Source organism: Lygodium microphyllum, chromosome 28, assembly GCF_053477565.2.
Source record: "Lygodium microphyllum isolate KBCC chromosome 28, Lygodium_microphyllum_v1.1.10, whole genome shotgun sequence".
NCBI classification, from domain to species: domain Eukaryota; kingdom Viridiplantae; phylum Streptophyta; class Polypodiopsida; order Schizaeales; family Lygodiaceae; genus Lygodium; species Lygodium microphyllum.
The window spans coordinates 60,766,862-60,784,985 of record NC_141162.1 but is presented as its reverse complement, the minus strand read 5'-3'; the positions used below and the strand labels follow the sequence as shown (position 1 = coordinate 60,784,985).

At 39.7% G+C, this 18,124-nt stretch overlaps 1 pseudogene; it reads left to right on the top strand.

Moving 5' to 3' along the window:
* Nucleotides 1-16,445: 16,445 nt before the first annotated feature.
* Nucleotides 16,446-17,851, top strand: LOC148011515 (4-diphosphocytidyl-2-C-methyl-D-erythritol kinase, chloroplastic/chromoplastic pseudogene; annotated as a pseudogene).
* The last annotated feature ends 273 nt before the right edge of the window (nucleotides 17,852-18,124 follow it).

Genomic DNA, 18,124 nt, shown 5'->3' with positions numbered 1-18,124 from the left:
AAGGATTTTGCAATAATATCAACTACTTTCACTTCATCAAGAGGGGACTAAGATTGAGGCATAGAAGGCATTCATGTCTGCATCATATAGGTTGGAATTGAAGTATATAGATTTAAAGGTACACTTGATACATTTGGACTTGCAGTTACCGATGGATTTAAAGGAACGGTTACATAAGATACATTCTTAGATATCCCGCTTGAAGTGTTTGGATATTCCATCCGAGGTTCTTTAAATAAGTCCCTCCATCGTTGTTGGCTAAGTTGCACTACTTCCCATCATCTAGCATGTGTTTTAGCATTTGCCAATGTAGCTGGCCATTGTAGGCTAACATGCTGATGAACTTTAGCGTTAAGCCCATCAGTAAAATTTACGCTTTTTTGTAGGTTCATCAAGGGATTCATCTTTCGAATAATTGTCTCCATACGTTCAATGTAATGTTCAACACTTTCGGTTGTTCCTTGGGACAAATAATCCAATTGAAGGGCTAGTCTATCTTGGAAACCTTGCCATCAAAATTTTTCTAGGAACTCTCTTGGTAAGGCCGCATATGTCACTTTATGTTGGCCATCTAGGTTCCCATACCACCTTGTTGCCTCATCTTCTAATGTTGCAAGGAAGATATGAAGCTTTTGGTCATCTTCTAGTATCTCATTGGTGACACATGTCACCTCAAATATTTGCAAATGCGCATGGGGATCCTCCTCCCACAGTCCCTCAAATTCTATGAAGTCAGCTAATCTACCTTGGTTTTGACCATTATTGCTCTAAATAATATCTCTAACCCTAAATCTTTGGTAATATCCAACCATGCAAGTGCCTTAGACTCCTTAAATAGTTGGCGCAATCTAAAATTTGCCTCTAAATCCCAATCAAAGGGTGGTTCAGTACTCCCTACTATAGAATTAGCTTCAATCCCCCTAATTCCACTATTTTGTCTACTCCTTTCCCCAATGGCACTACTCGTGCTTGAGGCGACCTGATCCCATTGATATGAGTGTACTTCACTTCCCTTTGACAGTGTTCTATTGAATGATATACTAAGCCTAAAAGGTTCTACATTTGAGTTAGACACAATGTCTATCCCCAGATTTAATAATGCATTCACCCTCTCAAGCCTTTCTAATAGCCAAGCCTCATGTCGTGCCACGCGTTCTCTTGCTCGTTGATTTCTAGCTTCATTTTGTTGCCTCCACCTCTCCTCCGAATTCATCCACTATTAATGAAATAGCTATTACTATCATCCTCCCAAATTTCGCACGTTTTGTTTGAAGCTATAAAGTTAGGTTTTTACTTGCATGCGCACTAAGAAGGTTTAGAATGGTTGGTAACTCTGGGTCTATTTCTCCATAAGGCAACTTTTCTTCTTACTTAGGAATTAGGCCTAAAATTTTAGCGACCTCTCTAACGTCTTTTTTGTTGAAAGTAACTTTTAAACCTTTGGATACACATATCCAAGGCAACACATGATCCCATACCACCCTTCTAAAAGTTTGATAAGCGCTACAATAATACCAATCAAAGTGGTACAATACACTAATTGTACTTATTTCTACTGCATCTATTAGCCCAAAGTGTATTGCTAATAAAACTATGGTTTGCGCGCAATCATTCTATCCTGAACTCTAGGAAAATAATTGGTATATGTCTACAATTAATTGTGGGCCAAAATATTTTCCTCCCTCTACTAAGTCTATGTCTCTTGCCCATTCCAATATCCTCCTTTTGCAATCTTGGGACAAATTAGGAAAATGGTCCCTTAGAAAAGAGACCTTATATTCACTTATAAAAGTTTAGTATTTAAATATCCTAATGAGATCAATCACCCGTTCGAGTGCACTTGGATCCCGGCAAATGCACCAAAAAATGAGCCAAAGACCAAGCCACTTTTAACCGAGTTGCCAAGCCAACTCCTCAGAGTTATTGCACTAAATAGGTTATATTAGTAACTAATTCTTATGATTTATCTAACCTTCCTCTATAGTTACGGCACTCCCTCATGGTAGTCCAACTAATCTAATATCTAGGACATCAACAAGCTTGCTAAATCTTGCACTTTGTCTCTTTACTCTTCATGACTAGATCTCTATGTTGGACACTAAAATACTAAGCCTAGGATTGTTATCCCTTAGGGAATCAATTTCAGAGTAACATAGCTCCAATGGATCTATCAACACATCTCCATTTAAATTCTTTTTAAATGATCTCTTATCTGCCTTTATACAATAATTTTTTAAATTATTTATTAATAATTTATTTCATGCGATAGATTAACACACTGCATATACTCTTAATTATGTCAAATAAAAAACATTGTGTTTATATGGATGTTTTCTTTAACAAGAATAACATTAAATTGTTTTTTATAGTTTTAGGAAATTTACAAAAGTATCAAAAAGTTAAATTTTATTTTTTCCATAGGAAGATCATAATTTTATTGATGTAAAACATAAATTTTTAAATGAAAACTCAAATTGCCACTTAAAAATAACCATTTTTATTTTTTCAACATGTTAAATGATCTCTAAATATTATCAAAAAATTTCAATAAACTTTTAGCATTATATAATTCATGGAAAATTTATTATAACTCATAATTATTCAACCAAAAATACTATAAAAATTCATTTATTTTCTTTTAAAGTCATTTTAAAGTATTTTTAGTCATTTTTTATTTTTAAAAAATAGAATCAAACATACATAAATGTGAAAATTTATTTAGAGTTGAAATTCACATTCAAATATATTTTATAAAAATTATAAATTGAGAAAATATTGATGTCACACCATTTATTTTTGTTAAATGAGATAATACACTTACTTGATAATACAAGTCGAAATTGTGCTTTTGAAGGCTATGTCCTTTGCAGCCAATGTATGTTAGTCTAACTGTACATTACTCATCAATCTTTCCTTACTTCCACTTCACTCATACTTTATCCCGCCCTTTTGCCAAAGTAGCTTTTCCCCCCTTCTGCACATGAACTAGGCCTTATATGCTTTTTAATTCAACCTTTACGTAAAAAGGTTAATGGGATAAATTATTGATGGTACTTCCTCTCTCGACTGTAATAGAAATGGTGATTAAGAAGGCTATTGATGACTTTAATGATGACGGCCGATAACGATGCTACTGCCGATTGACCATATGATGGTAGGAATTCGGTCACTAGTATACGAGGATAATTAGGAGGATGATATGCATTTATGATTAATTAGAAAATGGCCTGATGATCATAATCATTTAATAGACAATGGTAGATTGGGGTGATAGAAAAAAATTGATGACAATTGATTATCATTTTATGATTATGACTATCAAGATCAAATTCTTGTCTTGTTGTGACTACTTTGCGGCTCTCTCTCTCTGTCTGTCTGTCTCTCTCTCTCTCTCTCTCTCTCTTTCATTGTCTCATCTCCTGCTAGCTTTTCCCAAGCCCTAAGATTACCAAAATTCCCTTTGGAGACCCATAATTGATCAATGAATCCACCCTATTAGGTCCAATAAATAACCCTGTCAGTGCCAATAATATGGCTTCTTTTCTGAACACACATTGTTGGCTTCGAACTCTCAAACCTGCACCCTGGCTTTCATCATTTCTTCACGTATATCTCTGCTTAATCATGCATTGAGATTCCCTAGATTCTCTCAACTACACACCAGGAAGCTTGTCGATGACATGCTCTAGTACTCCCTGCACACAATGACCGCTCAATACCAACGCTTCTAGGGAAATAAGCACTCCCACCTTTGATTATGCGCTCATTTTGGGATGTAGATGTCTCTCTCCCTCACTCTCTACACCAAGAGTATCCTTTTGCTATCAATTAGAGACTCACGGCAACCATCGTCATCCTCGGATCAGATCTTTGCACTGGCCATCGTGCTCATCATCTTGGCATTGCAGCCATCTATCAGACCCATTATCATGTTTCTGTAAGCCACTTTAGCACCATCGTCCTCTCTCTCTCTCTCTCTCTCTATATATATATATATATATATATATATATATATCTCTCTCTCTCTCTCTCTCTCTCTCTCTCTCTCTCTCTTGCTTGATGGCGCCCTCTTCAACTTCACGCCCCCCTATCTCCAACAGTCTTCCTCGTGCAGGAAAATCAACCCTTTTTACGATCTTTGGTGGTGGTGTGGTTCACCATGGCATCTAAAGGGAAGCAACCCTCTTCCATATTCTCCATCAATTGGTGCCTCTCCTTCTTGCTCACGACCCCCTTTTTTCTCATGACCTCCTGCAACCATTTTTCCCCCTTTTTTAAATTTTTTTAAAAATTCTTCTTCAATTCATTTCCTCCCCTTCCAGCTCCTTAATGATAGTTGGGCTATTGTCTCTACCAATCTTTGTCAGAGAGAGAACTAGGGAGAGAGAAAGAGGAGAGAGAAAGACTAGATTTGGAGAGAGAGAAAGACAGGAAAGATGAAGAAGCCATGGAAGCTGAGAGCAAGAAGGGAGAGAAAGATTGTAAATGTATTGATTTGTCAAAAGATGTGAAAAATTACAACTTCTCTCCTTATATACCAATGTGTGTATGACATGGCATATTATTAACATCCTAACTATTCCCAACTTCTTACAATCCATCCCTTCCCAAAAGTTTTTGTCCTCAAAAACAAACCTAGAAAGAGCTAAAGAAGAGATGGATAGAACGGAGTACTACTCTGTTTTTACAGCTTTACAAATGGGAAATGAATGAAGAATTATCATTACAAGGGCTGAATTTGTAGAGCGGAAAGAAGATCCAACTATATACATGATTTGAAGAACTTCAGAAGCAAATGGAGCCATAGAATCTTCAACAAATAGTTCCAGAAGAAAGTAGACAACTTGCTGAATAAACAGTCCCTGTTGGACCAAATCTGCCATAACTTTTGATAGAAGTGTCCAAATGAGATGTACCACATATCAAAACGAAGCTCTTAAAGAGTACTTTAAGCTCATGTAGATAGCTTAATTCTGAAAATGAAGTACGATAAAAATTGTTCTAAAACAGCGTGCTGTCCTGAACCAGTCTGCATCAATACTAGCTCCATAAACAATAGGCTTCAGCCACCAATGTATCCCTCAAGTATGGATACTCATCCAATATTGAATCAGGTCTCCAAGAAGCCTCTTCAGAGGGTAAACCTCTCCATTTAATCAAATATTCCACAATAGAATGTGATCGAAGCTTCTTTTCATGCTAAACCTATAACAGCCTCTGGGATGTACTGAACAAGACCATCTTCATCAATAGGTGGCAGCTCATCAACTATATCCACTAGATCACCATAATAGGGCTTGATCTGACTAACATGGAAGACGTTATGAATCTTTGTAGAAGAGGGAAGCTCTAGTCTATATGCCAAATCTCCAATCTGCTTAAGGATCCTGTAAGGGCCATAAAATCTGTGGGCAAGCTTATTACTGGATCCATCTTTCAATGTAGAGTACTTAGATTTGGGCACCTTCAACAAAACCAGCTCTCCTTCCTGGAACTCTAAAGGCCTCCTCTTCTCATCAACATACATCTTCATCTGATCTTGAGCCTTCCTTAGATTCACCTTGCATTGCTGAAGAAGGGTCTGCATTCTTTCCAACTCTTCCTTCCCATGAGGGTTGATCTTTTCATTAAAAATAACTATGGGTAAGGGCACCTTGTAACCATACAAAGCCTCAAAGGGTGAAACTTCTATGCTCACATGAGTGGAATTGTTATAAGCAAACTCAGTCAAGTGTAACCAAGAATCCCATGAAGTTTGGACATCATAGCAAAAATGGCGAAGATAAGTCTCCAACCATTTATTAACTCTCTCTATCTATCCATTAGTTTGGGGATGATAAGCCGTAGATGGAGCCAACTTAGTACCCATAGATGTAAATACCGCTTGCCAAAAGTTACTCATAAACTTTTGAGTCCCTATCATGGACAATCACCTGCGGTAATCCATGTAATCTAAAAATATGCTCCATAAACTGGTTGGCCACTTGAGAAGCAGTAAACTAAATTTTTGTTGGGATAAAATGAGCTGCTTTAGTGAGTCTGTCAACCACCACATAAATACTATACCACTTGTCAGAGAGAGAACTAGGGAGAGAGAAAGAGGAGAGATAAATACTAGATTTGGAGAGAGAGAAAGACAGGAAAGATGAAGAAGCCATGGAAGCTGAGAGCAAGAAGGGAGAGAAAGATTGTAAATGTATTGATTTGTCAAAAGATGTGAAAAATTACAACTTCTCTCCTTATATACCAATGTCTGTGTGACATGGCATATTATTAACATCCTAACTATTCCCAACTTCTTACAATCTTATACCTCATTTTTCCTACAATCTCCATGTTTACTTCAAACATATAATGAATGATGCCCACAAACTCACGTCAAGTCTTCAGTGAGTTGCCAAAGTGAGTATCATACTAATATTCCCATGTCATGGTTCTAGTGACCCTTTGATTCCTTGAAAACCTTGTGGTGAGCCTCTTTCCCACACTTGTGGAGCAAGTTCCACTTATTTCCATGCATTTCTTGAAAACACAGGAGCCATTATTTCGCCAAACCCCCTACATGGAGGCTTATTTTGGATCTTTGCATCAGCCAAAGCTTTCTATAGTCACTCTATGAATTTCTTTATAAAAAAAAAAGCCCATTGTTATTCTCTAGGTCACCTGAAGACTTGGCTCTAAAGTAGGTTGAGATATCTCAAGGCTGTACTTTTTAACAAGTTCTATATGGAGTTCAGCATCAAAGTTATCGACACCAAGGTCTTCATCCCATATAAAAATGTACTCATACGGGGCCACGACATCAGGATGCAGAAACCGTTTTGCAAACCACCATTTTGATTGTTTTCTTGCATACTAAATTCATTGGGCACTTGAGTCCTCTATGTGAGAAATGTGAATAGTATATTATAAGATAGGACAAGTGGCCATCTATCTGCCTTATACACCTATTATATATGCAAGATCTAACCCAAAGAACTAAAGTCCAATCAATCAATAGAAAAATAGCATAACAAGTGTAAGTAACATCACATCTTCAAGTGGCTCCATACTTCTCTGGAAGGCTTCAAAGATTGCTAGCACATTGCAATCTATTGACACTAAAACTGCCCCCAAATGAACCATGCTTTGCATTGCGGGTTATAAAGGGTATGCAATTGTTACTTAAGTGATGTGTCAAACCACCACAAAGGTGCTAGACTTGCCTCTTTTTACTAAATCAAAATCAAATTTGGTATTGAAAAGAGGGGAATCAAGGGAGAGAAGACAAGATCTTATCTTTTCTAGATGATAATAATTCCCTATGGGAAGATTTTAGATTGGTCATGGTTGAGATTCACCAAGGAAATCTATCAGATTTTATCTATAGCACCACCTTCCTCTCATACAGGAATTTCCTTGTATCCACCAGACTATAGAGACACATCCTCCAAAAACTGCAACAATGAACACTACATTTGCATTAAATTAATGTAAAAATTTGGTAACAATTTACCAATTGTGTACAATTTTGCTAAAAAGTTTTGTAATATTAGGCCTTGTTTCTAAGTGTTGTCATTTCTCCGCCACTTAATTACAAAGTGTTCTCACGAGTACAGCTACATCACAAACATCTAGCATCGCGAACACAGCTACCATGAGCACTACTACACAATCTCAAAAGAAAAATATACTCTCTCTCACTTAATTGCAAAGTGTCCTTGCGAGCACAGCTACAAGAATTGCAAAACCACACATAGAAAACTAATAAACACTTAAAAAATAGGAAAATATTTATTGGTGTCATATTATAAAGCAGCAAGACAAATGTTTCAATTAAGTTATTGTAATGAAGGAGACCTAGGAGAGAGAAGGAGAGAAGGGAGAGACTACCGAGAGGAGAGAGAAAGAGGGTGACAAGGAGAGAGAAATACTAGGAGTAGAGAGAGAAAGGAAAGAAGAGGAGAGAGAAATGGTTGGCAGCCATGGAAGGACAGGGAAGAAGATGAAGAAGGTGAAAGGGCAAATGTGTATTCATCAAAATGGTGCCTATGCAGTGTCCCTTACACCTTTTATACTTAGGTCAACTTGACCTAAGTATTTCCCCTCCATTACAATCCATCCCCACTCAAAATGAAGTTTTTGTCCTCAAAAACAAAGATCGGACTTATTGGTATAGCCAAGTAGTGGGCTGCAAAGTACTACTCTGTATAGCATTACAAGTGGTAAAAGGTAGTGGGGGGGGTTCTTGGCATAGACCCAGTAAAAGATTGCCTAATATTCAAGAGTAGTACTAGTCTATGCAGAGGGTCAAGGTCAGCCTGTAGCCACCCGAATCAAGAGGGAAGTGGTATCGTTGCCATGCATTGGATCAGCTTTCATAAGGTCAAAGTCAAGTACAGCTGGAAGCATGATCAGCATGGTGGTATTCTCTAGCTCTTCCATAAGCCTCTCAGGCATCACCATGCTATGTATGACTAAAGCATATGAGGCTGAAGTCACCATTGCATGGACTACATCAACCCCTAAGTGCTGTATATTTATGGACCATGCATTCTTAGTGATGTCCAAGCATTTAAACTGCAGGTCTGTGGACTGACGGGGCTCCCGCACGGGGTCATGATCATCCAAATCCACATGCTGCCCATGATCTACTTTCTTGAACTAAGGTTCTTGTTGTGGACCCATACCAAAATGGTCTTCAACAAGATTTTCTCCATCCTTTGCATCATAATATTCTAATACCAAGAGTATTTTGGCAGTCTTTGCCCTGCATGTGGCTTGATGATTACAAGATATTGGCTTAGCACATCGATAGCATAAGCCCACAGCATGCAATTCCCGTATCGTATCACTAGTAAGGTGTCTAATGTGTTTAGCCTTAGATAGCAATTTACACACCTGCTCATCACCATTGGTCAGCTCAGTAATAGTTCTGACATGCTGCTCATAGTCATCTTGCTGCTCATGTACAACAGACGGTTGTCCATGCTCATGACCATAATGCTCATGCTGTCCATATGGATGGTCATACCAATATGGCTGTTGCTCACAATGATATTCATGCTGTCCATACTGCATATGGTGATAATAGCCCTGCTGCGCATCACACGCATAACTGTCATAAGCATGCTGCCTTTGATCATTGATCCCACAGCATTGGTCATGCTGTCCATAATCTCTATGAGAAAGCATGTCACAAAAATGTTCATGTTGCTGTCCAAATACATCTATTTGCTATTGCCTACTACCAAAACTTTGGTCATATTGTTGCCCATAAACGTGCTGCCCAATATTGCATGATGACTGTCCAACATGATTACAATGGTGTCTTTGCATCCTAGGCTGACCATAAGTATGATGATTGGAAAGTCCATGAGCATAGGTATTGGGATGATGTCGATCATAATCACTTGTTTGCTGCTGATCAAGCTAGAAGGGTACTAATAAGCATAGCCATTACTGTCACATCCATAAGAACTAGGCTGCTCAACTAAGAGAGCTTCACAAGTATAATCATAACTATGGTGCTAAAGAGGTGGATGCTCATAAGCATAAGCATGTTGTCCATAATAGCCATTCTGCTGCCAAGGTTCAATGGAATGTTACTCTGCATTATGATATGGTACATCGTATTTATAAGCATTAACATGCTATCCAGATGTACTTGCATACTGCTCATGTTCATTTGCATGTTGTTGATGTTCATATGTTGAGATATCGAGCTCCACTCGTGATACGCCAGGGTGACCGTTGTGTATTTATGTCACCAACTTATCAGTTGCAGACGCGGTTGGTACACCGCCCATGAATAATAGCTACATGATAGCTATCCTTATCTACTCTAGTTCGTGGCTCAGTTAGTATGCCACCTTAGTTAGTTGAGTTTGGTTTGAGACCCATATATAGGTTTCTTCTATTTCTTCGTAAGAGAGTTCTTTTGGCTTACACAACTAAGAAGAGGAAAACTGTTTTCAGCCTCCACCTCTGTGTGTATTCCCCCATTGTGCAAGCAAGAAAGCTACAAGTGAGACTCCTTCCTTCTCTCCCACAATCCTGACATGGTATCAGAGCCTTGTTCGTGGTAAGGAACTCAAGAAAGCAAGCCAAGCTCGCGGTGTTCTGGTAAGAGAAGCAGTGTTGCTATCATTTTCTGTTTCGGGAGCAGAGCTCTGTAGGTAGCACAGCCAGAAAGTGCAGGAGTGCAGCGACCTTGTTTTTTTGATTTGAGGCCATTTCGAGCCTGTTTTGGAGGCGGAAGTTTTCTGCACGCACTCAGGAAAAGGCCCAGTTTTACGCTGTGCAGCCACTGTTCTACACGTCGATGAAAAGTTACTGTAGAAATTGCATCGTATGCTTGTGCGCAGAGACATTGGGAGTTACAGAATCATCCCTGTTGCCTGTTGATGCAAAATCGTCACTAGGAAGTGACTGTGTTGTCAAATACCACTTTCATCAATTTTGTAGATTTGCCTTTGTGAGGCTGAAGCTGTGTTCTTTGCAGTGACAGAATTTTTTGCAGTGTTCTGTAATGGTGTCTAATTCTCTCTCACAGATTGTCACTGAAAAGCTTGACAAGAACAACTTCCAAGCATGGAAGTTTAGAATGACGAATTTCCTTATGGGAAAAGGATATTGGGAATTGGTTGCAAGAAATGAAGAAGAACCAGTTCTTCCTGATGTTCCCAATCAACAGCAAATGCAGGCATTTAAAGCATGGCATGAGAGAGCCATGAAAGTTATGTATTGGCTGTCTATCAGCATTTCAGACTCTATGATTGTGCATATTCAAGATGCAAGTACGCCAAAGGAGGCATGGGATACTTTGTCAAAAATGTATAGCACAAATACGCAAGCCAGGAAAATGCAGCTCAAGCAAGAGTTGCACAATGTGCAAAGAGAAAGTATGAGCATCAATGACTACCACATGAAGGTGAAGAAGATTGCAGATGCACTTGCTTCCATTGGGTCGCCAGTGGAAGATGATGATTTAGTCTCAGTGACCTTGAATGGTCTAGGAAAGGATTATGCATAGTTCCGAACGTCCATTTCCGTCCGTGAAAGATTTCCTGAATTTGAGGAGTTGATTGCTCTTCTAATTTCTGAGGAGCAGAGAAATGGTGGTGCATCTTCTTCAGGAGGAACTTCAAAAGAAGCTGTCTTCTACTCAAATGCTGGAAGAGGTAGAGGCAAAGGTAGAGGAGGCGGATATGAAGGCCGTGGTAGAAATCAGAATATGCAGCAAAGTCAAGAAAACCAGTCCTATGGAGGAGGACGTGGTAACTCTAGAGGCAGGGGGAGCCAAAGAGGTCGTGGTGGATGGCAAAGAGGCCAAAATGCAAACAGTAATGTTGAATGCTACTACTGTGGTAAAATGGGTCATATGGCTAAAGACTGCTATAAAAAGCAGAATGACATCATGAATGGAAAACTGCAACAAGGGAATTATGCATCTTGTAGTAGACAGGGTGATGACAGAAATGAGCACTTGTTTATGGTGCAGCATATGAACAATTATGTGACAAGTGTAGAAGAAAGCAATGATGTATGGTATGTTGACTTAGGTGCATCAAACCACATGACAGGTCATGCGGAATGGATGGAGGATGCAAGAAAAATGGAAAAACCAGGCTTTGTGGAGACTGGTGATGATATTGCACATCCTATTGTGCAGATTGGAAAATTTCCTTTGTCTATGCAAGATGGGAAAAAGAAATACATGTCCGATGTATTTCATGTCCTGAATATCACAAAGAATCTGGTTTCTGTTGGTCAAATGGTTGAGCAGGGCTTGCAGGTCAGATTTAATCCTCATGGATGCTTTGTTGAGGATATGAAAAATAAAGGTCGCTTGATAGCAAAAGGAAAGAAGAAGGGAAGAATGTTTACATTGGATGCAGACATGTCTGATTTGAGTGCAGCAATGTTTGCACATGGGACCGGTGTAGTTGCAGATATTGATATCTGGCATAAACGCATTGGTCATGTTAATGTACATCGACTTAAATCAATGCAGGCCCAAAATATTATTGCAGGATTGCCTAAATTCAAGGTTGCAGAAATGCATAAGGTATGTGAAGCCTCTCAGTTTGGAAAATAGGCAAGGAAACCATTTCCTAGACATGTTCAAGAGAGTGAGAAGCCATTGGAATTAATCCACTCTGATGTGTGGACTACTAAAGCTGCATCTCTAAGAGGCTGTCATTATTTTGTCACTTTTATTGATGACTATAGCAGAAAAGTTTGGGTGTATTTTATGAAAAAGAAAAGTGAAGTTTTTGGGCATTTCAAAACTCTTAAAGCTATGGTTGAAAAAGAAACATGCCTGTAAATAAAATGCCTAAGGTCAGATGGAGGGGGAGAGTACCTCTCAAATGAGTTTGCAAGGTTCTTGAGCAAGGTTCTTGCAGGAGCATGGCATAAAGCAGCAATATTCATGCAGTCATACCCCACAACAAAATGGAATTGCATAAAGGAAAAACGGGCATATTGGAGAGGTATCTCGTGCCATGCTCAATGAAAAAGACTTGCCAGATTTTTATTGGGCTGAAGCAGTTGCTACAGCAGTCTACATAATGAACAGGACTCCCACTGCAGCAATACATGGAATGACTCCAGAGGAGAGGTATACTGGTAGGAAACCAGATATTTCTCATTTGAAAATTTTTGGTTGCATTGCCTATGTACATGTGCCAGATGAGTTGAGATCCAAGTTGGATCCAAAAGCTGAGAAGTGCATCTTTATTGGTTACTCTCTGCAGCAAAAAGGGTATAGATGCTATAACCCTTCTACTCATAAGTTTACAGTGAGCAGAGATGTTTTTGATGAGATGAGTAGCTGGTATAAACCAGTAAATGTGATTGATGATGTAGATGCACAAAATGGTAATGCTGCACAGAATTTACAGCAGCAGTCACAAAATATTAGTGGACCTAGAGCGTCCTCTAGTAGTGGTTCACATTCTTTGCCATGGACAGGCAGATTGAGATCAAGAGAATCTTCTCAAAGTAATGCAGATAGTGGTATGCAGGTATCACGAAAAGGAAAAGAGAAGGTTGATCAGCCCATATTTGATGTGAATGCAGGTCACTCTTATGTGGATGGTGAATCTAGTGGCTCAGAACAGAGCATTGATGATGAGTTGGGTATTCCTTCTATTGTTACACCTGGAGTAAGGAAGACCAGGGATGTTTTGAGAGCGCCTGGGAGTGAACCTACTTTGCGTAGGTCTACGAGAGCTAGGTATCCTGTGGATAGGCTGAAATATGATGGATTTACAGCCATTCACTATGCATATATGGTCAAAGTGATACAGGAACCAGAACCCACTTCTTTTGAGCAAGCCATGGGAAAAGAAAAATGGGAGAAAGCCATGGATGAAGAAATGGATGCCTTGGAAGCAAATGCTACGTGGGAATTGGTACCTTTTCCTAAAGGTAAAAATGCAATTGGCTGTAAGTGGGTTTATAAGGTGAAGCACAATGCAGATGGTTCTGTGAACAGATACAAGGCAAGATTAGTAGTCAAGGGGTAAGCACAAACATATGGCATTGACTATGAAGAAACATTCAGTCCGGTTGCAAGGATGTAAACCGTAAGAGCAGTCATTGCTATGGCTGCATCAAAGGGATGGTCTTTACATCAGATGGATGTAAAGAATGCCTTCTTGCATGGTGATTTGCAAGAAGAGACAGTATGGATTGGACATGCTGTCCAAATATGGGATGACAGGCTATAAACCTATTTCAGTTCCTTTGGAGTAGAATGTGAAGCTGAGCACAGATGCAGGTGAGCTTCTAGAAGACCCTACTATGTACAGACGCATAGTAGGAAGTTTGATTTATATGACTATTACCAGGCTAGATTTGAGCTATGCTCTTGGATTGGTAAGTCAGTTTATGCAGGCTCCAAGGAAACCACACTTGGATGCGGCTAGACGCATACTCAGGTATGTGAAGTCCACATTACAGTATGGACTATTTTATGAGACTGGGGTTCAGATATAGTTGCATGGATACACTGATGCTGATTGGGCTGGTAGTATTTCTGACAGACGATCTACCAGTGGATATGTGTTCTCTTTTGGGAGTGCTGCAGTCACTTGGAGCAGCAAGAAACAGCCTACAGTTGCCTTGTCGAGCATAGAGGCTGAGTACAGGGGTGCAGCAATGGCTGCATGTGAGGTAGCTTGGTTGCATAAGCTACTTTATGATATGCATCAGTCTACAGATGGGCCAGTTGTCATTTATTGTGAAAACATGAGTAGTATACACTTGGCAAATAACCTAGTCTATCATGCTAGAACAAAGCACGTTGAGGTGCGTTATCACTATGTGTGAGAGAGGGTTTTACTAGGTCTTATTGATCTAGTTTATGTCAGCACTGAGGATCAGGTAGCTGACATATTCACGAAGGCATTGGGCGTAGAGAAGCTACGCAAGTTCAGAGACCTGCTTGGTGTGCAGGAATTGGGATTGAGCTCGAGGGGGAGTGTTGAGATATCAAGCTCCACTCGTGATACGCCAAGGTGACCGTTGTGTATTTATGTCACCGACTTGTCAGTTGCAGACGCGGTTGGTAGACCGCCCATGAATAATAGCTACATGATAGCTATCCTTATCTACTCTAGTTCGTGGCTCAATTAGTATGCCACCTTAGTTAGTTGAGTTTGGTTTGAGACCCATATATAGGGTTCTTCTATTTCTTTGTAAGAGAGTTCTTTTGGCTTACACAACTAAGAAGAGGAAAACTGTTTTCAGCCTCCACCTCTGTGTGTATTCCCCCATTGTGCAAGCAAGAAAGCTACAAGTGAGACTCCTTCCTTCTCTCCCACAATCCTGACATCATATTCATAAGATGCATGCAGATCATAGTATGTACCATCAGCATATACATGTTGGCCATAAGCATAAGCATTTGATTCAAGTCTTGCTCCTTTTTCTCTGTCCGCCTTCATAAGAGCAATATATTGATCAATCAAAGCTCCAAGTTTGTCAATATTAACCTGTGTTTGAAGCCAACCTTGTTCACTAGAGCAGCAACTGTTTATCTCTGTTGCCATTGTAATCAAGTTGCTTTTCAGAATATTCTTATTTGATGAGCATTAGCAAAGTTGCATGACTTCTCTACTTCTAGTTCATCTCTATCAAGTACCAAGATCATCCCCACTATCAACCAAGTTGAATGTCATCCAATATGGCAATAGAAGAAGCTCAGACTCATTCAATAGAAGGCAATTTGTACAACCTCCACCTCGAAGAATTATACATATGCATATCTCTTAGGCTGCCCAAATTTGTATGTTAGAGTCGTAACTTGATTGACTGTGCCACAAGACTGAAAATGTTGTTGTACCTCCTCTCTCTCCTATTTGAATAGCCACCCAGCTCTATGAGAAAGTACACCAGATCTTTCTTTCAACCACCTATGGACACTATATATTGCTTCTCATTCCTGTACAACACTGTGTGTATGTCTGAAACTATGTATTTCTTTTGAGAGAAAGCCCATCACTTTAACAGCCCACCAATGAAGCACTCTCCGGAAGTGGTATGTGCACTATATGGATTCTGATTCTGAACCATCCACACTTGGAATAGGTATCAAGGTCATGTTTGACACTGAGAAGGAATACGACATATTGAAATTTCTAAAAGTCTAGATTCAGGCAGGGTAGACAAGACAATTGATATGTCTGAGACAACTCCAAGCAGCAGCCTGATTCCCATTACCTTATATGAAAGGTCACTGTATCTCCTAACTCCCCCACCGCCTTATATGGAAGCTCACTGTTGCTCATAAGGCCATTGTTAGTAGAGATCTAACTTTTGCAGTTACAATAAACACTCTCTAAGAAGAGGAAAGGATGCACGGGCAAGATTTGTTGTTTCCATGGGTACTGCAACTGTTCCAGCAATCAATTATGGTTACCTTTGATCCTATTGTTATCAATGAGGTGTGCACTAGTTCTATAGCACTTATAGACAACTCTTCATTCAGAATAGTTGATTAATAGCAAGGAGGATGATGTTAACAACTTGCTTGCGAGATAACAAAAGTCCTCTACAACAGTCCAGGTAGAAATAGGCTACCAAAATCTTGACCTCAAAACAAAGCAAGTCTTTATCGTGTTCAATAACCCACTAAATGCTTGCTTCTGGCCTTCTGAATGCTTGCATCAATGAAGATCACGTGTAGATGATATGACTTCTTCAACATATACAGATTCTATTTCAATAGTTTCTGTATACAGATTCTATTTCAGTAGTTATTTCTCCTTTGCAAAGGAAATTTCAACATTTTCTCTGTGTCTATATGCAGTACTAGCCCTATACAATTCCTTAAAGTTGAGTTTAAGGGGATAGCTGATCACTTTTTTTTTCCCTAAGCTTTACTCCAAGTATCCTCTCAAGTTTTGGTGATGATCTGCTGTCTTGAAGAATGCTTACATCGAACTTCAATTCAGATGGGTTTAAAGGTGGAGAGAGTAGATCATGATCAGGAGGTCATTCTTCTGCACACCCCTCCATCTATTGAGTATCCATCTGTATCACCAACTTCCACTATGGGTGTTAAGGAGGTTGATAATGGAGCAAAGCTTTCACTCAACCAGGATTCTTACACAAAAGTCAGACTTGAGGTAGCCTTATAATTGAATGAGCAATTGTGATTTTCTGAATACCTTTGGAAGGAACAAATACATCACCACAATGACATTTAAGGATGAAGTCACGCTAAGGCTCGTTGAGAAATTCAGAGGGCTTGATTGCCAAGAAGAGCTTGACCATCATCAACAAAAGAGCACGAATCATGGGCCTAATGATGGCATCACTGCAATATAAGCAACAATGGGGAGATATGCTTTGACATCCTCAGAGACAACTGGAGCCCAGCCTTCACTATTTCAAAGGTTTTATTGTCCATATGCTCATTGTTGACGGATGCCAATCCTTATGATCCTCTTGTGGGCAGTATTGCGCGATTGTACTTGACTGATAAAGACCCCATGATAAGGTTGTTGTCTGCCTGCTTCTCTTCTAGTAGGCCGCTTTTGTGAGCCTTTTGTAAATGTCTTTCTCACAATAACAAGCAAGAGACCTGATGGATATCATGATCTAGCTTCTCTCTTTCATGCAGTCAGTTTAGGTGATGTATTGAAATTCTCAGTTTCACATTCAACAACTAAAGATTCTCTGACGACAAATGTTGCAGGAATTCATTTAGATGACAGTAATCTGATTATAAAGGCCCTCAATTTTTTTCGCCAAAAGATTGGATCCAATACCCACTATTGGGTTCATCTGGACAAGAGGGTACCTACCGATGCAGGACTGGGAGGAGGTAGTGGGAATGCAGCAACAACCCTTTGGGCTGCAAACTAGCTGATTAGTAGCCTTGCAGAGGAAAAGCAACTTCAAGAATGGTCAGGGGAGATTGGATCAGACATATCTTTTTTTCTTCTCCAAGGGAGTTGCATACTGTACTGGGAGAGGGGAGGTTGTGGATGATGTATCTCCTCTACCTTCAGATTTGCCAATGGTCCTCATAAAACCAGAGGAGGAGTGTTCAACTGCAAAGGTGTACAAGCACTTCCATTTGGATCAAGCCAGTTCTGTGGATCCACGGAAGTTACTGGAGGGAATAATAGGAGGTGGTATCTCTCAATCTGTGTGCATTAATGATCTTGAACCTCCCGCATTTGAAGTGTTACCATCACTGAAGAAACTCAAAGAAAGGGTGCTGGCTGCTGGCAAGGGTAGATATCATGCAGTTTTCCATCTCTTGTTTGCTTCTGCTGCTACTCCTTCCATTGTTCTTGCAGGCTCAATTGACTCAAGGCAATCAAATACACTGCTCAAGAGAGAGAAGTAGGACAGCTTGGGATATTCCTAGAGCTTCTCAGCTCATCACAATCCAATGAGGCCCATGCACTTACGCCCTCTCAACAGCATTCAGGACCAAGATTCCTCCCCTCATTTTCTTAACTTGCACAAAAGCTCTCAATCCGAATGGAATCGTGAACTTTCCCTCTCTGATGATGCATGGTTCGATAGCATGAATGATGTCTGGCGAATTCTTATTTCACTACTTTTTGGGGCAATGTGCAGCTCAACAGCAATGGTTGGGCCCAGAATCCAGTTGTAC